This window comes from Amia ocellicauda, chromosome 10 (assembly GCF_036373705.1).
Source record: "Amia ocellicauda isolate fAmiCal2 chromosome 10, fAmiCal2.hap1, whole genome shotgun sequence".
Taxonomy (NCBI): Eukaryota; Metazoa; Chordata; class Actinopteri; order Amiiformes; family Amiidae; genus Amia; species Amia ocellicauda.
The window spans coordinates 40314315-40340162 of record NC_089859.1 but is presented as its reverse complement, the minus strand read 5'-3'; the positions used below and the strand labels follow the sequence as shown (position 1 = coordinate 40340162).

Genomic DNA, 25848 nt, shown 5'->3' with positions numbered 1-25848 from the left:
GGCCTGGTCCTGGTCTCCCGGGGGCACTGCCTCCTTGAAGCCTGGTCGCCGATCAAGGTCCTCCCCGATCTTCGGTCCCACTTATCCAGGCAGGTATAGGTCCTCGGCTGCTCCCCTCAGGTGGATCATCCTCAGCTGGGCCTCCCTCGCACCGGAACAGGAACACCGCTGGATCAGGAACTCCGAAGGATCTGGGTCGCCTCCAGACTGCCTCTGCTGGAACAATTAAACAAGTGTCAATCTCTGCAAGAATCTACTCCGGATCCCCCTGCAGGTAATGAAGGGAAACCCGAGTCTGAGATTAAAAAACACAAGAATATAATAGATAATGACATGTTTAATTTTTGACTCTCATGTAACACTAGTGGTACATGTTTTGGGAGCATGATCCAAATGAATTAGACAGCTTCGAAATTGTCTAAAAGTCTCTCACAGTTATGGGAATACTATTGTAAACAAGGAGCCACAGAAGTGGTTGGATATGCCTCTGTAATACTTGTATTTCTTTTACAGTTGCTGAATGTGCTTTGCAGCATGGCGGCAAGGTGGTTAGAACTGCTGCCTCACAGCTCCAGGGTCCCAGGTTCAAGCCCTGGCTCAGGGGGCCTGTCTGTGTGGAGTTTGCATGTTCTCCCCATGTCCACATGGGATTTCTCTGGGCACTCTGGTTTCCTCCCACCATCCAAAGACATGCAGGTTAGGTTGATTGGTCATTCTAAATTGCCCTGTGTGTGCCCTGGCATCCCATCCTTGGGTGTATTCCTGCCTTGCACCCTATGCCTGCTGGGATTGACTCCAGCTTCCCTGAAACCCTCACCAGGAAATTAAAGACTCAAGTTTCAGTGATGCTTCTGCATCCAATGTAGCTCCTAGTTGTATCTAGTCCTTCTCACAGTTCTCATCATCCAGAATACAGGTATTTAGGTTGCAGTAATCACTGCACTGCATTTAACTCTATCAATGTTTTTGATTTTCCAGGTGACATTCCCCTTGTTATGTTCATGAAATGTGTATAATACTGATAGTAGTTGTAAGGTTAAAAGGTTATCTGAATCCCATTGACTTATAAGCAGAAACAATACTGACAAGCAATGCAAAGTGTACATTGATAAAGGAATTAAGATTAAGCAGATGTTGACAAAGACACCATCTTTGATAGACATCTACTTGACATATAACCATTTTCTTGCTTAACCAGGAAATCAGTTGTTTGTTTCAAACTGAAAAATCTGGCACAGGGACAGAGGTCTCAAAATAGGGAAACAGCAGAAAAAACATTTGAGGACAGACTGCTATTAAAGCAGCTTGCCAGGCTGACAACATTGTCTAGTGATATAGAGACAGGTCGTTTTTGGTCAGTGTAAAGGAACAAAAATAGTTAAACGTTTTTGATTATAAGACAAACATAACCTTAGCAGAACCTGTGCTGCCAGCAGCCATGTGAATACACTTTTGTATTGCAGTTTTCATGTTTAAGGAGTGTTGACATTTATCTTATGCCAGCTATCAACCTATTGCAAAGTGCAATCCCACACAAATTCTTCTGATGGAACAGACCCAACAACCTCCATTAGTGACCTTTAGGTTTTGCAGAAACAAAAAAAAACAAAAAAAACATAGTATATGAATAAACTTCTTCACTCATCCTTCACTCATATTTTGCAATCTTTTTATGAAATACACATAATGTTCTGCTGCATAATATAAATCATTATACTTGTTCATTATTAGGTTTAGCATTTACTGTATATATTTTATAAAGCTATCGACACAGTGCAGGATGCTTGATTTTGACTGTAGTGTTACAGCACAATGTGTTTTGGATTGATTATGATTTAATGCCTCGGCGCACATATGTGGAGCTCGGTAATGAGCAAATTGTGACCAGGTATCATCTCAACCAAGACATCCTGAATTATCTATATCACATGCTGCATAATGACCTGGCCAGGACAAAGCTGTGTAGTGCTGCATTATCCGCACAGCTGATAGTGTCTGTCTGTATATGTGTCCTGGCTACCAGGACCTTCCAGACAGTAACATGTGACCGAGCCACCTTGACTAAGCCTTAACCGTTACGACATGCTGAGGAACACATTAAATTCCACAGTACCAAAGCAATTAGGAAGGAGATGATGCATGGGATTTATGATATTGTGCAACTGCCGTGGGTTGATAGGTGCCATTGACAGCACCCACGTCGCTATCTGGGCACGTGCAGGGGTGGAAAAAGCTGCATTAATGTCCTGGCAAAGTACTTGAGGGGGGATCATGATACATACATCTGGCATCAGTCCAGACTGTGCAGTGCTTTCGAGTCTGGACACATCCTGTATGCATACCCCCTTGGTAAGTATTGTATACCTCTATGTCACTGTCCTGAACACACCCAACAGATACTCAGAGCAGCACCCTTGCCATACAGCATATTCCCTGACACCATGGATTATGACACCAGTACTCAGACCTGTGTCTGCTGCAGGGAGGGAATACAACAAGGCTAATACACATAGTTGAATAGTCGACTAATTAAGGGTGTGGTTAACCTCAGTGCTGCTAGTCGACAAACCGGAAATGTCAAGTGACCATTCACATTATTTGCTAAAACGGCGGTCATAGGTTGGGATCAAAAGAAAAGCAACAAAATAATTTAGTGTGGAAGTAATTTAAAAAACTGCAAGACAGACAGTACTTCAGACAGTACTTGTAATATTAGTCCTTTTAATCCACTGTAAGATAGCACTTCACAACATTTTACCATGCTTCTTGCGTTACTAATACTTGTATTACTGATTGATTTCCCCCTTGCTCCCTTTCCTGTAGCCCTTGACTGTGACCTAACATCTTGACAGCACTTAGCTTTTACTTTCCAGGATGTATGACCTCATTTACTGTATTTACCTGTGTAAATTGGAAGTTGTAAAATGTATTATACTTTGAATTGCTTTGTATAATGTAAATTTGAATTTGTAATGATGGCGGTCTCTTGACCTTGGCTCCCAGGCAGCAGCCCAGGCAGCTATCCTGCCCCCCTGCTGATATTCGAACCAGCAGGCAGGCTCCCTCCACGGCAGCCCAGCGCCAGGCCTTACGTCCTGATGCCCGGCGGTCCGGCATGACATGCATCAGGAGGACGGCTGGTGGAACTCCGCCCCCTCCAACCCCATCGGGGTCATATTGCAATTTCTACAAGAGCTGTTGGACCAGGGCAAGTCCCCATCCACGCTTAAAGTGTATCTGGCGACCATCTCCGCATGTCATGTCTGGATTGATGGCGAGCCCCCTGGGTCTCATTACTTGGCTGTGCAGTTTTTAAAGGGAGCTTGACGGCTGCAGCCTTCTCGAACCATTCACTGCCCACATGGCGTCTTGATGTAATGCTGGACGCACTTTTCCAAGCCCCATCTGAGCCACTGAACTCAGCTGGGCTGAAGCTGGTGTCACTTAAGACTGTGTTTTTGCTGGCAATCACCTCTGCAAAATGCGTGAGCGAGTCACACGCCCTGTCCGTACACCCTTTTTGTGTCTGTTTTGCGGGAGATGGCTCCAGGGTCACGCTACGGCCCAACCCTGCGTTCCTCCCTGTCTGCATTCCATGTCAACATGGCTTTTCATCCTCCTCCCTTCGCTTCAGAGCAAGAGAGTTGGCTTCACCTGCTCTACCATGGCCTACGGGTCCACCGAACACCTGGTGGTTAGAAGGAACCGGGCCCGTCACGTCCAGCCTGTAGAACTGAACAAAGGTGTGCGGTGAGACCCAACTCGCAGCCGCACAGATGTCTGCCAGTGGCGAGCCTCGAAAAAGGGCACACGAAGTGGCTACTCCTCGAGTTGAGCGGGCCACCAGGTCGAGTTGGCCAGCAGTGGGCACCGGGGCTCCAGCCGACTCGTAGGCCGGTAATGGTGTCCACAATCCAGTGGGAGAGGCGCTGCTTTGAAATGGCCTGGCCCTGTGTCCACACTCCGTAGGACAGAATCAATTGGTCCGAGCGTCAAATGTCCTTGGTGCGCTCCAAATAGCACCTGAGAGCCCACACCAGGCAAAACAGGCGTAGCCTACTCTCCTCTTCCAAAGAGAAGGGAGGAGGATGGAAAGCCATCAACTCAATAGGCCTGCTGATATGGAAAGGAGACAGCACTGTTGGGAGAAATGCAGGATTAGTCCGAAGCATAACCCTGGAACCATCTCCCGCAAATCGGACACACGAAGGGTGAACGGACAAGGCGTGTAACTGACTCACGCTTTTTGCAGAAACAAATGCCAACAAAAACGCTATCTTCAGTGAAGCTAATCTTAGATCAACTGATTGCAAGGGCTCAAACGGGGCCTTGAAAAGCATCTAGCACTACATCAAGGTGCCACGTGGGCAGGGAAGGGGTGCGGGTAGGCCTCTGCCTTCATGCACCTTTCAAAAACTGCGCCGCCAAAAAGTGATAGCCCGGAGGCTCGCCATCAATCCTAACATGACATGAGGAAATGGCAGCCAAATAAACCTTGAACATGGACAGGGACTTGCCCTGGTCCAACAGAATTACACCTATATGGCAATTAACTGGGTCATGAAACTTCTTCTGACACCAAGTTTGAAAAGTCTGACGGCGGTAGAAGGACTGTGGCCTCATACTATTTGTACTACCAGCCAGCCAAAAAATGCAATTTCTGATTTTATTCACAAACACAGAAGCTCTCACCTGTCTTGACGAACCAAGGTGAATAGGAAGTCTTTGTGCAGACGTCACCTTTTATACAAACAGGAAGTGGAAGGGTCCTGTTTGAGTGATGGGCACAAGTGTCAATGGCAGCTTTGATAGACAAATGTATTCGATTTGTTCCAGCGAAAGCGTGCTGAAGATCCCTCCCCCTTGGGCATTGCTTCAAACTCGTAAGATATCAAATGTTTTAAGCAAAAGTTTATTAATCATTTTAGAAGAAAAATAAACATTAACAGTGGATATATTATTTAAATTAAATTATTTAAATTAATATCAAGTGTAATTATTATGTTTCTGTATTTTCAACAAGGGTGGGTAATCTGTGAGCGAAAGTGTAGGAATTTAGGCAGTATTTAATTCAACATAAGCACACAGCTGTAAACTAGCAGTTTACATATACATATTTTGGAGACCATGAGTAAATTATGTACATCTCTCCAAAATATACATGTGATAGATATGTTTCATTATGCATTAACATTAGCATTAAGTTTGGCGGGGTATGAAAAATATAATTACTGCTGACAAATGTTTTTAAGAAGAAAACTGGTCTGTAAACAATTTTATTCTTAATCTTTATCATATTTGGATAAAAGTTTGACTACTTACCTATTCATTCATTCATTCATTCATTCATTCATTATTAATTTATTTTATTGCCACACAGCCAAGCTGGTGAAAATTTTCTTTTTGTAAAAACATGATACAAAATGTGCTCCTTTACATACAACATGACAACATAATAAATAAACAAACATCACCTAAAACACCAATGTGCACCTATGTGCATTTTTTCTGTCACAGATATGAAGGAAACATTAAACACATTGCGATACCAAATCTTACCCATTCAATCCCAAACAGGAGATTCTTTGTACTGCAATTTGCGGCTGCACCAAGTGCTAACATTAAGATTATCACTCATGTGCTTGTCTATACATGATACTCATACTGAAATATTATTTAATACTGTTCTTCCTGTATTGGATGGCTAGATTTATGAAATAGAAACTTAATTTACCAACTGCTTAATGCAATTGTTCACATTGATTAAAGAATACTTTTATTAGGCTTTCTAGATGTTCTAGATCTAGCTACAAGATCTAGCTACTCCCAGCTATGACTTTTTTATGTAGCATTTCACACCCAGGAACAAATGGAGAGACACCTAAGAAACAGGAGAACATAACAGAGAGAGAACAAACAAACTAGTGCTTGTTTTAAGCCTTTTATTATTTATTAAAAGGACTAGACCAAAGTTTGACCTACCTGGATATTGCAAATAAAAAACTTGTACCCTATCACATTTTTTTGTTCACATTCTGAGAACCATGGTTTTATTTTAACCTGCCTACAGTTTTGTAACGTGTGTTTCACTGACAGGTCAGTGTCCTGATTTGGTCTAGACCAAATTCAGAAAAGTTATTAATTTCTATTATTTTAAAATTAAAACATTAAATAAAATAAAAAAACAATGTGTATTTATACAGGCAGTGTGACAGATCTATGTGAATCACTAAGTCTGTTTGCCTCACCAAGTTACACTTGAAAATCAGGCCCGAAAAAAAAAAAAACCTGTGAAAAGTAAATAGTGATAATTGTATACACACCCATAGGAACTAGGGTGATAAGGAAAGGAATTCAAAGTATTGTCAAGGAAGAGAGGACTGTTCTTTAAGGATCAGCTTCGAAGTAAAGAGGAGGAGCATTCTCAGCTATTCAGTATATTTGTCTTAACTCTGGAGGTTTGCTGGAGTTTTGGGTGCAGCCCTGAAGTCAAAGTAACACTTTTGCTCGAGCTGCTGCCACAGGCAAGATCTCACCACTTGCACAATAAGAAGTCATATTCAACTTGAGACGTAAGTTTTTATGCACTAAGGAAATGTACTCTGAAATTGCTGTATTTAAACTGTTCTAAGAACAACAACTGCAATGAGAAATGTTGGAAACTTGGAAACTTTACTGGTGATTTAAATGCATTACAGTTTCTTTGTTATATTTATTTTCTTTTTGTTAGAAAAATGTCTTGCCACAAGTTTGACACTTCTGATAGTACAGGGGCGTTTCTAGACTTATGCAAGTTTTAGGGGGGCTTCGAAGCAGTGTCCAGGACCGGGGCGTGGGGTTGGGTTTTTTCTGGTGTAAGAGCGGGGGGGGGGGGGGAATCTTGGATTCTTTTGTTGTATTATTTTTAGGGAGGCTGAGAGAATATACAGGGGGGCTGACTGAAGCGACGCCCCGCATGATGTAATTCTTGTGAAATGAAATTCATTTGTAATTCAAGTATGTGAATTCATAATGATTTAAAGGCTCTTATTAATATGGAATTCATTTTTAATAAATTAAGTTGATCACATATATAAATCATGTCTTAAATATAGTGTATGACTTTACTATAATGGTCTGCTCATGCAGTGTCACAACTATAAAATAATTGTCTGTAAACATGAAGTACATGTGATTTTCTTGTAAATAAGCATGCTTCTTTACAAGAAAATTTAACTTGGAATAACGCTGATTATTGCATGGAATAATACATTTTAAAATCCAAAATTGTGTTTAATCCATACATTTTGTTTGCTTTTATTCAGTCCTGATTTGTATATGTGATTAACAACATTTGTTGCAAAGGAATTACTCATGAATTAATGAGGAACATACAGGAGAAAAGAAGACCCTTAATAACCATGAATCATAATGAATTCATACCCTCTTACTCGCTCTCCAGGGGGTTGTGAAAACATGAATTAATGTGTGAAGACATGATGATTTATTAAAAATGAATTCCATATGAATAAGACACTTTAAATCATTATGAATTCACATATTTAAATTACAAATGAATTACATGTGAGTTCACAAGAATTACATCATGTATTCATGTGTTGTAGTATCAGAATTCATGAGGAATTAATGCCCATTATTGTAAAGTGTTACTGACACTTTTTAAATGGGTTCAATTATGAAACAGTTAATGTATAACAGTATTTTAGCACTTCATTTATCATTTTGGCTTAATATCCAAAATGAGTTACAAAAAATGAATGACTAATTACTTTAATAACATTTATTTTACATGTATGGACATAACCTACAATTGGAAATGTGTAGGCTGCTATGGGTATATTTATATTAAATATTTCAAAACAAAGGTTTGAAACACATTTGTCTTTGCTAAAATGTAACGTTTCAGCTGAGGAATTTCTTTGGAATGCATTGAACCATAGACTGGAAAGAAATGCTATGGGGTTAATGTAGGATTCAGAATAGTGCTGCAGTGTACAAATAAGAGAGCAATAGCATATGGTGTACACTACTTTAAAATATTAAAAAATATTTGTTATGTAATGTTTCAGGCAAATGTTCTTCAACTGTGTGAAAAGAAAACAGTGTAATAAATGTGAAAATCAAAGTCTGTTTGTAATATAGTTTACTTTTCTTCCGGAAAAGGATTTTGGTCCAAAACATTTGGTAAAAAAATATTTTGTAATCATTTTAACTTAGTGCATACATACCAATATTTAATCCTCTGAGGAATCAAATTCATTTTAAAATGATTGGGTCTTTGTGTGAAGTTTTAGCAACTCAAAACTGTAGGCCTTTTCCTCTGACATGCGTTCCTGTATTACAGAGTGAAATTACATAAATCTGAGCAGTTTTTTTCTGTGGAACTGGAAATATTCTGTGCATTGTGCATCAGTTGTCACATAGTTTTGATAGATGCTTTTTTTCTGTATTTGTTACCCAGGGAAGAAGAAGTTTGAAGACATTTAGAGTGTATAGAGTGGTAAGTAACAAATGAGCACCACAAGGTTGTTGTCTCAGTCATTTACTCTATAGCCTTTTTACAAATGACTGTGTTGCCAAATATCTCAAAAACAATATCTTAAAATACGCAGATGATACTACAGTGATTGGTGTAATAAGCAACCTATCCTTATGGTGTTAGGAGAACAATCTGGCTCTTAATGTTGATAAGATAAAATAGATCATTATCAATTTAAGGAAGATCAAAGACACTTACAACACAGTTTTCATCAATAGGACACCTGTGGAAGTGGTTAATAGTTTCAAATATATTGGTATACAGATCTCAAACTCTCTTTCTTGTTCTCTTAAACCAGCTGTTTACTACAGATGTCTCAGCAGACAACATTTGGCAACCTGAATGAACAGGACCATAAACTATTGAAAAGGACTGTAAAATCAAAAATCTTAGGCACAAAACTACTTCAGTTCCAGGGCATTTACACCACTCGCAGTATGAGGAAGACCCAAAGCATAATAGAGGATGTCAGTCATCCAGCACATGACCTATTCTCAGTTTTGTCATCTGGGAAATGCTATCAAAACATTAAACTCAGACTACCCATTCAAAGACAGTCAGGGTCATGAATAGGAGTTGCAGATTGAACTTATGCACATGCACACACTTGCACATTAGGTGGTTATTTGTTTTTGTTGTCTTGTTCAGGGCCGGCCCTGAGCAATTTGGTGCCATAGGCAAGATTTAAGCTGGTGCCCCTTGCATCGCAGCCAGTTCCACCACCGATCATTGTGTGCATACACTCACACAGAAACTGCATAGTTTTATGTCTTTGAGATTTGTATATTTTAGAAAAACCCACAAAATAAAAACAGTATTAAAGAAACAAGTGACATAAAACAAATTATAAATACAATATAAATAATAGTATTGCACGAAAAAAATATATTACAGAAACCTTAGTGCAATATGCATAATGTAGCAATGTTCTACAGCCTTACTCACCTTGTCTTTCTTGCAGCAAACAAGTGACATAAAACGAATTATAAATAAGTGAATAGTTCGTGCAGCACACAAAAGTGTATTTCTCAAAATGATGTTATAGGTTAAGTTATTCCCCAAACACCTGAATAGTCTTTCCAACCTACCCTAATGAATTTAAGGTAAGAAGTATTTACAGTATAGTATGCAATAGTAGGAAATAATAGTATACAATAAATTACTGATTTCACTACATACACTTTTTTTCTTATTGTGTAGAAAGCACTGGATTCTGGTCTTACAGAACTTTTATAAGAACGATTTCTTAGTAAATACAAAGCTTAGGAGATTACAAGAATTTCCTGTGGTCACCTCAAACACACTTTCAAACACAAATACCAATCTGTACCCCCATTTCTAGAAGATTGTAAGATTGTAAACCCTTTCATCAGAACTGGTGATAAAAGAGGGTTTCTATCATATTAAATCAGTTTAACCTGTACTTTTCACATATTCATTTGTGAAATGGAGTATAACCAAAACCCAGTACCATGTTAATTTCTATTACTTGTTTGACTGTTCATTTTTATTAAAGGGGTAAACATAATCTGTGGGCATGGAGATATTCTCATGTTTACATTTATAGGGTTTATCAAACATTGCATTAATATGATTTAAGTCAATATTTGATAATGCTGTTCAGAAAAAAAAAAGCAATGGGATGAGGGCTTGGCCTGAACATGCATTTTGAAGTTTGATTCAATCAAATAAAGTATTAAGACCAAAAGAGTTGTTAGTTAGAAATGGATTATTGATTTGGAAATTATTTGATTAATCTATCATTTGTAAATGTATTTATTTATTTGTAATCATAACATGCAAATATGCCTCATTAATAAAATAAGTATATAGAGCAGTTTTGTTTCTGAAATTTAAAAGGACAATTATAATTTCTGTTGTGGGTTTTAATGGCTGCTTGCCAAGTATGATGTAAAGTTGACAAAGCCTTAGATTCCGGTGCAGGAAGGTGTGACAGTGGCTTTCAAGCACCAACCTGTAACAAATCCATAACATATCTTATCAATAAAGGCATTATGTCACTGTTCCAGGAACAACAGGAAAACCTGTGTCAGCAGACTAATCCCACAGTGGTGAAGTTTACATTTTGCAACAGTTAAACTATTAAATTTAATCGCAGTGAGCTGGAGCCTAACTCAGATGACACAGGGCATAAGACAGAGTACTCCCTTCATGGGATAAAACATAATTAGCGCTATCTCTAAGTATTATTGTATTATTATTATATTTCAGCAGACACCCTTATCAATTACAATTGTTAGAATATACAACATTATGTTTACATACAATTAACCCTTTATACAGCTGGGTACCTTGCTCAAGGGTGCAACATCAGTGACCCCCAGCTAGGATTGAAACCATGACCCTCCGCTCTGAAGTCCAGAGTAACCACTATGGCACATTGCTGCCCAATTACATATATTATATATTACCTTGAGCATGATTTTGTAATGTGGAAGAGTGTCTCAAGCATGAAAAGAATGTCATAAGGATCAACCCTATGTTTAAAATACCTAAATCACAATAGACAAATGTATTCATAAATATCTGAATCACACTAAAATGGTATTTGTTTATATATATATATATAAAAAAATCTTTCTTGATAAAGTGCTGTGTATGGATTTAATGGTGACATTTGAAATACAGAGTTCATCCTGCCGCCGGGACTGATCAAGATGCAGTTTCACTAAAAAATGCATACACTACTACTAAATGCAATGTATAAATATGCAAGATAATTAAACTGGCGCAAATCTTAATTACCATTTTAATTGTTTGAACTGTGGATACAAATAAACAATTTCAATCCGTCATCCATATTAAATGATAATCAGTATTCTGTAACGGAATACTTTTTAAAAGTATTCACACACACCATACACACCATACTAATCATTGTTAAGGGTGAAAAAACATTACTGTTAAATAATGTATATTAAAAACACAAGTCTCCAGCCCAATGAGTTACTTAGTGGAAGTAACTTTGGCAGCAATTACAGCTGTAGAATAGGTCTCTACCAACTTTGCAAACCTGGATTTGGCAATATATGACGATTTTACTTTACAAAACGTCATGGTCTGTCAAATTTCTTGGAGTACTGATGGACAGAAATTTTCAAGTCATGCCACAGATTTCTGATTGGATTTAGGACATTTACCTTTTTACCATTTACCTAGCTGTATGCTTTGGGTCCCAAGTCCCTGCCAATGAGAAACATCCCCATATCATAATTATGCCACCACCCTGTTTCACAGTAGGGATGGTGTCCTTTGGGTGATGTGCTGTGTTGGGTATGTGCCAAACATAACACTTTGCATTTAGGCCAAGTTCAATTTTAGTTCAATCAAATCACACACAAAAATTTGCCACATGGTTACAGCTTCTCCCAATTCAGTCTACTTCTTGCTTTGATCATTCAATTTGGAGGAACGTCCTGATTGGTCTTGGTGCCATACACCTTCCACTTCTTAATAATTGTTTTGACCATGCTCCAAAGGATATTCAAGGCCTTAAATATTTTTAAATACCTATCCTCTGATCTGTGCCTTTCAACAACTTCATCCCAGAGCTCCTCGGTGCTCATGGTTGTGTCTTTGCTTTGAAATGCTCTACAAATCAATGGAGACCTACAGGAACTGCTGCAGTTATCCTGAAATCATGTGAATCACTACAATTTAACACAGGAGGAGGCCACTTAACTTGGTGTGTGATTTTGTAGACAATTGGTTACACCTGAGCTAATTAAGGATTGATTAAGTGGACCAAGCTTTTTCAGTTTTTTTCTACACATTTCTAGAATATTTTTTTTTTGTGGGGTAGGAGGTTTAAGTGAAACGATAGGTTGAATATGTAACCCCGGTTATCTGAAAAAGGAAGCACTGCCCAAGGGGGAGGGGTTTCTGCGCACTTCCGTCACTCAGAACAGGTCCCTTCCCACTTCCTGTTCTATAAAATGTGACGTCAGCGCAGGTTCGTCCTCTTTTGCCGGGAGCCAGGACTTCCATGCGACCTTTCAACCCTTGGGCAGTGCTTCCTTTTTCAGATAACCGGGGTTGCAAGTCGGAAGCACTGCCCAAGGGGGAGGCGTTACTGTAAAACAAAACCGTCGCAAGGGAGGCAGCGAGCTGATAAGGGAGCCTGCCCTGAGGTGCACCACTAGGGGCCTCGGCAACACAACTCCAGACAGTAACCTCAGGGGCCCCGTAGGGCCGCACCTGAGCTGTCCAGGAGCGAGGACCGTCTGTTCTACTAGTGCAGCTAGGAGCAAGGCCGTAATCTACTTGCACAATGTCTGGCGCGGGCAATCAAGCACTTGTGCGGCCTCCGCGCAATATCACAGACCCAATGAGAAAAATACACATAATACATAGCTGGCTAGTCAACAGAGTAGCCGAGCTGAACAATATACAATATAAACATATCTCGTAAGACACGGTTCACTAGCTCCCTCAGGATGCACTTACAGGGGCAGACTGGGAGAGGAAAGGCAGGAGCCAGAGCCCATAGGCTACTGGGGCTCGACTGCAGCCAACACTGGGTTCCCAATGGAAGGGACTGGTCTCGTCACATCCAACCTGTAGAACCAGGCAAATGTAAGCGGCAAGGCCCAAGCTGCAGCCACACAAATGTCTGCCAAGGGGGCACCTTGAAAAAGGGCCCACGATGTGGCAATGCCTCGAGTCCTGCTTGTAACTCCAGGATGTTTATATGAGGGCCCATGCTGGCTCCGTCCACCTGCCTCAGACTCCACGTCCATCACAGACTGCTCCCCATCCCTGCTTGGAGGCGTCTGTCATCATGACTGCTTGGTGGTAAACTGGCCCCAGGGACACACTGAGGGTCAAATTGTGGGGGCTCCACCACCAACGGAGCGCCTTCCAGCATGCCAGAGTGACTGTGACTCGGTGTGCTCGATCACGGCAAGGGTGCATCCTGAGAGACCTGAACCACCACTGCAGTGGCCTCAACTTGAGGAGGCCGAGGGGGAGGGTCTGTGATGCAGCCGCTAGGAGGCCCAGCAGCCTCTGGCAAAGGGACACCCTGACACGAGCTCTCAGTCGGAATAGGAAGAGACACGTGTGTATTGAGGCAACTATCTCTGGTGCCAGCGTGGCAACGGAATCGAGGCACATCGGAGGAACTGTGCCTGCTGAGTTGGCATCAGGCGGCTCTTCTCTCAATTGACCCGAAGGCCCAATTTGGAGAGAAGGCCTAAAATCAGGTTCGTGTGGCTCTGAACCTGCTCCCTCGAGTGAGAACAAACCAGCCAGTCGTCTAGATAATTGAGGATGCAGACCCCCTGGCAACACAAGGGAGCTAACACGTCATCCATGCACTTGGAAAAAGTGCGTGGCGCTAGTGATACGCTGAAGGGGAGAACAGCAAACTCGAACGCTAAGCCCTCGAAGGCGAAGCGGAGAAACTTCCTGTGTGCCTGCGCAATGGGGATGTGAAAGTAAGCATCTTTCAGATCCACTGTGTTAAACCAGTCGCCGGGCTTGATGGCCTGGGACATGGTGCGCAGGTTGAGCATCTTGAAGCGCAGCACCTTGAGGTGGCAGTTCAGGCGCCTCAGATCCAAGATGGGGTGGAAACCGCCATCTTTCTTGGGCACAAGGAAGTATGGGGAATAAAATCCCTCGTGCTGCCCCGGCACTCGCGTTCACACCACACCCTGGAAGGGGGGTGGACGTGTCTGAAATTGCAGGGAGTAGCCAACTGATATAATTTGGAGCACCCAAGGGTCTTGGGTGCGGAGTTGCCAATTTAAGAGTTGCTGGGGGGTGTAAGGGTGGGCCAGAGGCTGCTGGAATGCCTCAGGGACAGGGCTTGGGTGGCAGAGGGGGTGGGGTCGGGCCGGGTCCCCTCCTACCACGAGCCGCCGTGGGCCACCGGGGGCCAGCGCGGCGAGCCTGGAGGGGCACCTGCCTGCTGGTGATGCCAAAGGTAAAGCCCGTTGAAATAGGGGTGTCCTTTCCGCCTCAGGGACCCTCCGTGTGGCGCGCTGCCACAATGGCTGACAGGGATTGCTCACTTGCCCTTGCCCCCTGGCGCATCACAGCGATGAGCTGGTCAGCCGTGTCTGCTATCTCAGAGATTGGGGGCAGGGTTGGTGATGCACCATCATGCTCCGAGGGCTCCGCCAGCTGGGCCAAGTACAGGGCCAGCAGGCTCTCTGTGCTTGGGCTCCTGCCTCATAATCCGTGACGCGACACTGCCTGTTGAGGCAGGCCAGGTCGCATGGCTCTGCGGACAGCGGAGGTGGGGAGACGAGCATGAGTGTGGTGGAATTCACGCGTGGAAATGAGCCTATGAGCCTGACCTCCTTCACCGACGGCACCTGGGAGGAGGACCGCCTGTCTCTGGGTTCGAGAGGGGTCAGCGCGCACAGTGGCCCACACGGGCCCTCCCGCTGCTGCCTGACCTCCTCGATTAACTGAGGGCTACCTGGGACCATCCGGCAATCGCTCCACCGCTCTTCTCTGTCGTTCGCATGCACCTGCGGCTGTCGCAGCGGGAGTAGGTGGGGAGGCCAGTGCAGGAGGCGCGGCTGTCCCCAGCACTACCATCCTGGAGGAGGAGATGGAGGGGCTCGGGGAGAGGCGGAGATCCAGTGCCCCTGAGGCCCCCCAGTCTCTCGGTGGAGTGGCACAGTGATGGGGCACACACGCGTGCACAGGGAAACGTGCAGCAGAGGCACCCGGTCAGTGTTTGCACCGGGGGCACACAACAACTGGAACGCCTCTGCAAGAAGTGGAGCACCTAGCGGGCCCACTGCTGTAAGTGTGTCTCCACCCGGCAATGTTTATATACACAGGGGCGCTGCGACACCAACCACACGCAACCTTGCTGTTGCCGGACTGAACACTGTGTATACCAAGCACCAGGTGCTGGATACAAGTGCTGCGTAGGCCCGTAGGCTTAACCACACTGTGTGTGCCAGGGGTTTCCGAGGACACCGGGTGACGCGGAGTCCGGGGTCCGTGGTGGCCGAGGGTAGTACCAGCAGCCGTAGCGGGATCTAAAACCGAGGAATGCACGCACGGACCGGGAGGGCTAGCAGTGCTTATTCTCAGCAAACTGAGAGAGCGAGAGCACCTCACGCGGGCGAGATCTCTAAAGACACACTGCAGCCCGGATTTTACTGCAGCTGCTAGCGCTGCTGCTGTGGAGGAAAAGGTCCTGTGTCCGCAGTCGGAATATATATAGCACTATAAAAACACGACTAATATTTTTAAAAGGCTCTTCTTGTGAACGAAACTGAAACCGAAAGCACAGCCGGACCTCCGGTGCGCGGACAGGACAGAATCGGGATCAGCTATCGATAATAACTAAACATACAGACAGAAACGCTTTGTAGTGAAAACGGTGGTGAACAACACTATGAAGTGAGCCAGCCAGCCAGCCGAAATATGCAGTTTGAATGTTTATTACAAACACAGAGAACTTACATTCCTGAGTCCAGTAAAGAGGCAAAAGAGGATGAACCTGTGCTGACATCACGTTTTATAGAACAGGAAGTGGAAAGGGACCTGTTCTGAGTGACAAGCACAGGGGCCAATGCCAGCTTTGATAGAGTGATGTTTCGATCGGGTTCCTACGGAAGTGTACAGAAACCCCTCCCCCTTGGGCAGTGCTTCCGACTTGAAAGATAACAAAATATATATATATATTTTACTGCAGTTTAATTTCAGGGCATAAGGCCACAAAAGGTGAAATTTTGCAAAGGGGGTGTAAACCTGTATATATTGAGATATCTGACACCTAGGTGTGCTAAGTCCATGTCCTTAGCATCTCTTGTTAAACAACATGTTATCTTTCATGTCGGAAGCACTGCCCAAGGGGGAGGGGTTTCTGCGCACTTCCTTAGGAAGCGGCCATTGGCCCCGCACGTCACTCAGAACAGGTCCCTTCCCACTTCCTGTTCAATAAAACGTGACGTCTGCACAGGTTCATCCTCTTTCGCCAGCTATTTCGCTGGACCTGAGAACGTGAGCTCTCCGTGTCTTGTCTGTGCACTAGACCATATTATTATTGTTATTACCACTGTTTTGGTTGATTGGCTTCACAGCTGTGTTGTTTGCCACCATTATTATTGTGTGTGTGTCTCTGTTTATTGCATATGTTATTATTGATAGCTAATCCGATTCTGTTCCATCTGCGCACCGGGATTCCAGCTGCGCTTTCGGTTTCAGTCTCATTTTAGATAGAGCATTTTTGAAAATAATAGTCGTGTTTATATAGTGCTTTATATATTCCGACTGCTTGCTGTGTTGTTTTTTTGTCCACAGGACTTTTTCCTCCACAGCAGAAGCGCAAGCAGCGGCAGTAAAATCCGAGGCTCTGCTGCTGTGCCCCCACGGGGGCCGCGCCCCCCCACCTGACGTGTCCGCAGTGCACGCCCCACATGTGAACGACACGGAAGAGCGTCGGAGCGACACCCACGGGCTCTCTCACACTCTCCTGAGTCGTTGCTAGCCCCCTCCCCGCTGCACCGTTGGTGATGGAGGTCCGGCTCCATGGACAGAGAGTGCGATGAGGCTATCCCATGCTTTGAACAGCAGGATGGATCCTATCTGTGCTCTGCTGGCTGCTCAGGTGGTGGAAACAGCTGTTTTCCAATGAAGACACATATTTCTAGCAGCGCACAAATCAAGAGTTGTGCATCCTCACCCATTACAATTACAGAGCTCCACCAAAATAATCTGTGATTGACAAGCACTAGAGACCGCGTCCAATTTGTCAGCATAATCTCAGTTGATATGTAATTTTTCGCTGGTGATATGTGGATGTGAAGCAAAGATATGTTTAAACCTGAATCTGCCTGATTTCATGGAGATTTTGAGCTATGTTTTTCGACTTTGAAATGACTCAGAATCGTGCATTTCACTCAGGTCTCCAATTGTCAGGACCCCCAGACCCCCAGCCCTGAATTCCTCAATCCTCTTTGCCCTCATTTCTCAACATTCATTTTGTGCAATGCACAGTGGGGCAAAGGGAAATGGTAAAGACTTAAATCTAATAAGACACAAAATGCTTTGTTGGAAAGGGGCATTTGAAGGTGTGATTCACCTCCTTCATGCATAATATGTTTTCTTATATTAATGAAAGAAACAGATTTATGAACTTAAGTTAAAGGAATTTTCCATTAGACACACCAGTACAGCAAACAGAAACTCAATACATAACTAAAATTCTTGCAAGTACAAGCCCCAGATCTTGTATTGCCAACTTTCAGATATTATTAGTTTTTTAAACCTCTCCTGCAAACATATGACTTCTTATCAATGTTAGACATTTTGGTACAAGATCTGACAACAGTTTTAGTTTAACTAACTCAATAGTCCAAACTAAAAACTGTTGTCAGATCTTGTACCAAAATGTCTATAATTGATAAGAAGTCGTATGTTTGCAGCAGAGGTTTAAAAAACTAATAATATCTGAAAGTTGGCAATACAAGATCTGGGGCTTGTAATTGCAAGAATTTTAGTTATGTATTGAGTTATGTATTTGTTTCTTCACTAGATTGGTGAAGAGAATAAAGATGTATTGTTCTACCTCAGGAATACCATAAATGCATAAACCTTTGACACATAACTCCAATATAACTATATTATGTAACAAGTTTTTTAGTGCTCCTTTAAATCAACAATTATATATATATATATATATATATATATATATATATATATATATATATATATATCACATTATTTTTACATACAATTACTCATTTATACAGCAGAGTTTTTATCAGAGCAATCTAGGTAAAGTACTTTGCTCAAGGGTACAACAGCAGTGTCCCTCACCTGCTCCACTTCAGAGTCCAGAGTCCTAAACACTACTATGCTGCCCACATATATATCAGATTTTCCCTTTTCTACAGATTACCACGGCTCCTTTCCAAAAACACCTGAAGTTGCTTTTCATCAAACAGGTAAATTTGTTTAAAGAATATTATGTACCTCTCCTATTAGTATAAACAAATTGAATTGACTGGGAATACATTTCATTTAGATTTTTGTATAAAAGCAAGTTTTGCTGAATGTGCTTCATGTTCTGTATTTTCTGAACTACCAAGGTATGCAATATATAGGTCTTCAATAATCAGAATTAATCAAATTTAAATAAAACAACCACACTTATTTTCTGTGATCACAGTATTCTGGGCTCAGTATAATTTAGGATTTGCAATAAATGTCAAGGCAAATTTGGGAAATCAGTGCTAAAGTTTGTCAGTTTGTCAGTTGTATATTTCCTATTGGAATTTTACCCTTACCCCCTCCCAATTTCCAAATTAACTTTTTTAATCTAATAGTTGTAAAATGGTGAAAGGAAGATACAAGAGGGATTAGATTTGTAGGTACTGACTTTTTTCACAAGCTTCAGTGAAAGTTCAATACATATATGTTAAATCAGACCTTTGTTTCTATTTGATAATTCAGCCACTATTTACATTTTGGTGAGCTCTAAAATGAAAAGTTGAAACCATTTGCTTCAGTTAAATTCAAGATGATCTTATTCTTTCTTTAATGTTTTAATATCTCAGTTGAAAATAGTTCCCTTAAGGGTGTATGGGATATTGCGTGACACATTAGAAAGGCTGAAAACTGGTAGGCTGATTAGTCAGATTAAACTTCCCTCTTCTCTGTTCATCTACACAGCACACAAGCTACACTCCCTGGTTTGAAGATGCTTCACAACTACTTATTGCTTGATACTCCTCAAACTCTAAACCCCATATATTGTTTAGATTTTGACACAACTACATCCTTCTGGGTTCAAAAGCCAGTGGCTGCCCTTTCATGGTTTTCTTTCATTATTTATTTTTTGTTCGTCTTTGTTCTGCAGACTAGGCTCTAGTTCTGCTGTTTATTACTTATTCAAATTTCCCAGAGCAACAGTCTTCCACTGTATATCCCTTTTATTCAGTTTCTGTGTCCACCAGGCCTATACCACGTCTGCCAAAATTGTATCAGTAGCTGTGCAGGAAGTGATTTACCCCCTTCTCCAGTTTGTGGCTGTGGCTGCATTCTTGAGTGTTTGTAGGACTGCACTGAATATGTCTAGGGCTCACTTACTCCACTAGTTTGACTGTCTGCCTCTAGCTTTAATACCTCCCTATGGACGCTGGGCTCACTTTCAGCACTCCGCAACTGTCTTTCCTTGACACCATGTCAACGTTAATGTAAATTTAGGTTGGGCATCACTCCACATTGATGCCTAGGGCCTTCTGGTGCTCCACAGTCGACACTGGATGCTGCTTGTTGCATCATTAATGCTCTCAACACCAACTCAATAAAAGATGATGTAATGAGGCCCACGTGCCCCCTTTTTTTAACTTCTTACATATGTACTGTATATATTCATATACATAATTTTTGTCTCTATTATACTGCAGTACAATTTGAGAATGTCCTCCCAATCTGGGAGCACATCCTTCCAGTACTGCAAGTCCTGGCCAATATTGCCTAGATTCTGACTATGCAATGTCCGCATTGAAGGACCTCTTCACATCTGCATGTTTTTTCAAGAGCATACATTTTACCACAGGGCCAGGAGGACTGTAGGTGATTGTAGGTGATTGTAGGCTCCCACATAGCCTCTGTTCTCACTGCTATCCTGGAGAAAGAATTACTCCTAGCTCTTCCTGTGACTCCTGCTGCCAGCTATGATCTGTATAGGCAGAGTGCCATGCACGTGGCCACTTACCCTGGCCCCACAGGAACTCCTCTCTCTCTTGGTGCCCCCCATGGTGTCACTACCCCTTGCACAACACTAGAGTCCGGCTGTTGTCAGAGCAGATGAGGAATCATACAGCTGCAACACTTTGTTTTGGTCAGTGCACAACCTCTGGCGGTGTCCCTGACAGCTATACCACCACTGCTTTGCATCCTTGTGAGTGCAGCACACGCCCCCACTGCCTCAGGTGTCTCCAACTGTTGTAGTTCCAATCAGTCCCCTCTCTGATTGGCAGAAGTGCTTTCCATCTAGGTGTCTGGAGCTGAGTATGGACAAGAGTGCTGCAATGCTGTTCCTGGCAATGAGAAGAATAGTAGGTTTCTGCCCACAGCCTCTCACGATCCCCAGGCTCTTAGCCTTCCCAGCTCCCCCTCCAGCAGATTGTGCACCGCCATGTGCCAGGGGTGGAAAATAACTAATTACAACTACTCTCGTTCCTGTAATTGAGCTTTTTCGTGTTCTTGAGTATTGAGTAATCTTACTTTTACTTAAGTATTCTTTGAGTTTGAAGTATTGTTCTTTGCTACTTTTAAAAAGGCATTTGTTGCAGAGTACAAATTTTGTACATGGGAAAAAAAAGGATGACAGAGAAAAAGACCAATAAATGAAGGAGCAATACATTCAAATGTCAAGCATTCTGCCCACAGCACTCAGCAGCCAATCACATTGTGTGTCGTGTTGGTTACGGTCATTCAGTAAATTAAATTATTTAAGTCAGTCATCCAGTCCAGCAGCAGTAAGGTAAGTTAACTAGCTATCTAGCCTTGTGTATTAGTCAGTAGGGGTGTATATTGTTTAATTCGAAATCGAAGATCGATCGAAATGAGCGTTTCATTTCGACCATCGAATTTAAAGATGGGTCGTGATTTATTTATTTATTTGGCTCTGCCAAACCAATATTAATTAAAGTATCAGAAAAACAAAACGACGTCAGACAGTAAATATCTCTGAGTGTGTGAATTTCTCCTGCTTATCCATTTTTATATGTCATTAAATATTTGACTTAAATACCTATATAGCATTTCAGCTGTGAACTCCTCAAATGTAATAAGTTATAAACACTTTCTTCTCCAACCGCGGAACTTGTAGTTCATGCGGTAGGATATACTGAATACAATATAGCTGACAATCTGGGTTTGGTAATAAAAATAATCATTGTGAAAGAGTTTTAATCGTGTTGATTCCTGAAATGTGATTTTCTACAAGTCATATACTCATATATTATTGTCATTATTTATTTAACTAGCAGATTTGCTATAGCTCTCGTCTGCCTGCCCTGTGATCGGCTCAGCAAGTTTCTATCTTTCCTTTGTAATTCAATCTTGATCACGTTGCAAACCCAGGTCTCTGGATTAATGTTTGATCATTACCTGTTTGATGGTAATTATTTTATATTATAGGCACTGTATTGTTGAAAAGCATTTACTGCATTGATGTACATAGCTGTAATACTAGACCGAGCCATTTCAAAGCACTTTCACGTTGCATAATACTATAGGCTATGTAATATACTTTCACTTTCATGCTAATTGTGTAAATAGTTCTTTATTTTATACTTGTATATCTCTTCTAGGATATGTGCACACCGATTTATATAATGTATTGTGTAAAGTTGGTTTTATTATTATTATTCTTGGGTATGTATATGTGCACGTTTTGATACACAGTTGAGGAATGGCAGCTGATCCAGCTCCTGTCTGCCTGTCCTGACCGGCTCAGCGAGTTGCTAACGTTCCTTGGAATTCAAGACAACTCCAGAAAACTGTTCATGCAAATCTAGAACTACTTAGTCCATTAAAGTGCGTTTCATACTCCCATACTGTTAATTTACTGTTAATAATGTTATTGTTGATTTCCTGGCTGGCAGTGTTAAAATAATTGTTCGATTTTTGTCAAAAAAGGTTATTAATTTGGAGACAAGTGTGTGAAGAAAAATAACAACTGCAATCGAAAATTGAACCGAATCGAAAATGTGTGGAATCGTTACAGCCCTATTAGTGAGCAAACATTGAAGAGCTTCGTGGCAAAACGTGATAATGAAGCCAATTCCACATATAATTCAGGTTCTTGCTATGGATATACTCCTAGAGGGTACCCTTTTCACATAGTATACACAGTTTAATCTAAAACGAGTTATGTCTTGTAATCTCAATGCAAAAAACTGATTGTTTGCTCCCAAAATGTGACATTTGACATTCCTGATTTATATCAAAATGCAATATATCTATTTTAGCCAATCAGCATCGCGCCAGTTTTGAAAATAACACTGATTTCTGAAAAGGTAAACATTCACACAATCCACAATGAATACATCTTTCAGCAATGTCGACAAAATATCAGACAATATCACAAATTAGAAACCCATACTTAAGAGCAATTTGCTATTTGGAAAGAGATGTTTTTGTAAAATACAGGGGACAGACTAAAATGAATGGGCATTCCACTCCCCATTATATTCAATGGGCATTCAGATTTGTCATTTGTTTTAGTCTGTGCCAAATAAATAAATAAACTAACAATAAAGTTATATCAAAATTTCTTTGTGTTCTAGGTCATTTGGTATTGTGATTGTATTTGTATTTATTTATTTAAATATCAGCTACAGCCATTTAGAAATAATAATAATAATAACACAAACTTTTAACCTCAGTACTTTATTGTTACATATCTCTGCACTCTGGCCATGATTGAGAAAAAACAAATTATATATATACATATATACATACACCGATCAGCCATAACATTATGACCACCTGCCTAATATTGTGTATGTCCCCCTTTTGCCGTCAAAACAGCCCTGACCCGTCGAGGCATGGACTCCACTAGACCTTTGAAGGTGTGCTGTGGTATCTGGCTCCAAGACATTAGCAGCAGATCCTTTAAGTCCTGTAAGTTGCGAGGTGGGCCTCCATGGATCGGACTTGTTTGTCCAACACATCCCACAGATGCTCGATTGGATTGAGATCTGGGGAATTTGGAGGCCAAGTCAACACCTTGAACTCGTGATTCATCAAACCAGGCCACCTTCTTCCATTGCTCTGTGGTCCAGTTCTGATGCTCACATGCCCATTGTAGGTGCTTTCGGCAGTGGACAGGGGTCAGCATGGGCACCCTGACTGGTCTGCTGCTATGCAGCCCCATACGCAACAAACTGCGATACACTGTGTGTTCTGACACCTTTCTATCAGAACCAGCATTAACTTTTTCAGCAATTTGTGCTACAGTAGCTCCTCTGTTGGATCAGACCACACGGGCCAGCGTTCGCTCCCCACATGCATCAATGAGCCTTGGCCGCCCATGAACCTGTCGCCGGTTCACCGCTTTTCCTTCCTTGGATCACTTTTGATAGGTACTGACCACTGCAGACCGGGAACACCCCACAAGAGCTGCAGTTTTGGAGATGCTCTGACCCAGTCGCCTAGACATCACAATTTGGCCCTTGTCAAAGTCGCTCAGATCCTTACGCTTGCCCATTTTTCCTGCTTCTAACACATCAACTTTGAGGACAAAATGTTCACTTGCTGTCTAATATATCCCACCCACTGACAGGTGCCATGATAATGAGATTATCAATGTTATTCACTTCACCTGTCAGTGGTCATAATGCTATGGCTGATCAGTGTATATATATATATATATATATATATATATGTATGTAGTGTTAGTGTTTGCTCAGAGATCATGTGACAACGCTTTGTTAAAAGTAACTATGTGACTTGTAATCCAAGTACTTTTTAAATGAGCAACTTTTTACTTTCACTTTAGTAGTTTTTATACCAGTAAAATACCAGAGAGCAGGTAGCCACAGTTACTGACAACTGGTCAGGAAGACCCATATATAGCTAAACCAGGGGAAATTAAGGCATATGCAATATTTAATATAAGAGAGGACTTGTATGATGTATCAAGCCCAAATCCCTGGAAAAAAATGTTCTTATCAGACCCTTTTGTTCTGGCTATCAATCAATCAATTTTTATCAATCAATTTTTATTTGTATAGCGCCTTTCGCAAGGTAGCCACAGAGCGCTTTACAGACTGGTAAACATACAACAAACGTACAGTAAAATAAAATACATAAATACAATAAAATAAAATATAGACCTGTAAACATTTTACGTGATCTAGAATAAAGTGAGTGAATATTTAAGTTAATAACCCATTTAGGCACGGAGGAGAGAAACACAAAAAACTCCTAAGGATGGCATGTAGGAAAAATGAATCTCTGGGGGTCCACGGCTTAGGGCCTAGGCCTAATGGTTGCCTCCCCTCCAGGCAGTATACTTATTATAGCAGCAAGGAGATCATAAAGTTCTTTATCAGTGCTGCTGGCTGTGGTCTTCCCTGTGGAGGAGGCCTCTCGCTGGCCATCGGGGGTGGAGGGTTTGGACCATCAACAGGCTTTGGGTTGCGATGGCTCATCAAACCTTGGGTGTGGATGCCCTGTTGACCCTCCGTTGTGAGGTGCTTCTGGGGTGGGTTGTGCCTCATCAGACTTCCATGGTGGGTTGAACTGTGGCACAGTACTGTAGCATAGTAAGACCATGACACAGTGACCTTGTTTACACAGACACACAGGGAAAGAAATGCATTTCTTCACCACTGGCAGCTGTTTCAGACCTGGTATCTGGCCAGAGGTCATGAGCTGGTCTCCTGGCACATGGTGGACATTTTACAATGTTTACAGGATATGTTGGGTGGGGGGAAGTCCCTATCCACGATCAAGGTCTACCTGGCAGGTATATCAGCCTGCTATTTTCAAATTGATGGTATGTTGCCTGCAGTGTACATAAACAGAGAAGGGGGAGGGTTAAGTAAGTTCACACAAAGGCTTATTGACAGGTTTGCTATGAGTTCTAATTTCTAATTTGTCATGCAGTATCCCATACTCACTTTTGGGAACTATTTTCCATTTCAGATAACCAGGGTTGCATTCGCAACCCAATGTTTTGTATATAAAACAAAATTCAGCATTGTACTTGTAGAGCATTCTAATCTTCTCTTTAACATTAATTCTCAAATATTTTTAATTTACAACACGCCTAATATTAAGAAGAGTAAGGATTTGCAGATTATGTATTTCATGTAATAAAGGAATATTAGACAATAACAAAACTTGAACATTAACTGCAGCACATATTACAGTAATTAAGTAGACAGTCAAGTGTGCCATAGCATAATACTTTGAGGGAAAAGAAAGACATATTGAGAGCAAATCTCGATAGTCTGTTTTGTTTCCACTTGAAGAATTATGTGACAGCGCACTGATGGACTTGTTAATCGCTGTAACAAATGTATTGTAGATTATCACCTGATCTGCATAGTTTGTAATGGAAACACACTATTAATATGAATCCATAAATGCAAGATTCATTATAAGATTTCCTTTTATTTCAGCAGTTTACTGTTCCAGTCTTGACAACTTCATATACAGACAAGACAAGACATCAGCATAAAGCTGATTTTCTAAAAGTGAATGGTATGTATCACTCTGAATAAACTTGCCAGTTAAATATCAATATTTATAAATGATCAATTAATAATGTATGTTATAGTAAATTATGC

At 41.6% G+C, this 25848-nt stretch overlaps 1 protein-coding gene across 2 annotated transcripts in view; it reads left to right on the top strand.

Annotated features, from left to right (window-relative positions):
* The first annotated feature begins 6476 nt into the window (after positions 1-6476).
* Positions 6477-25848, top strand: part of eppk1 (epiplakin 1) — a 38678-nt gene continuing 19306 nt past the window's right edge. The window contains exons 1-4 of one of the 2 annotated variants that reach the window (XM_066716089.1): positions 6478-6572; positions 8462-8500; positions 18430-18480; positions 25681-25762. The gene's annotated coding sequence lies outside the window, so the exon portion shown is untranslated. Of the gene's footprint in view, positions 6573-8461; positions 8501-18429; positions 18481-25680; positions 25763-25848 lie in introns of both variants that reach the window. The other variant, XM_066716088.1, reaches the window with a different exon arrangement.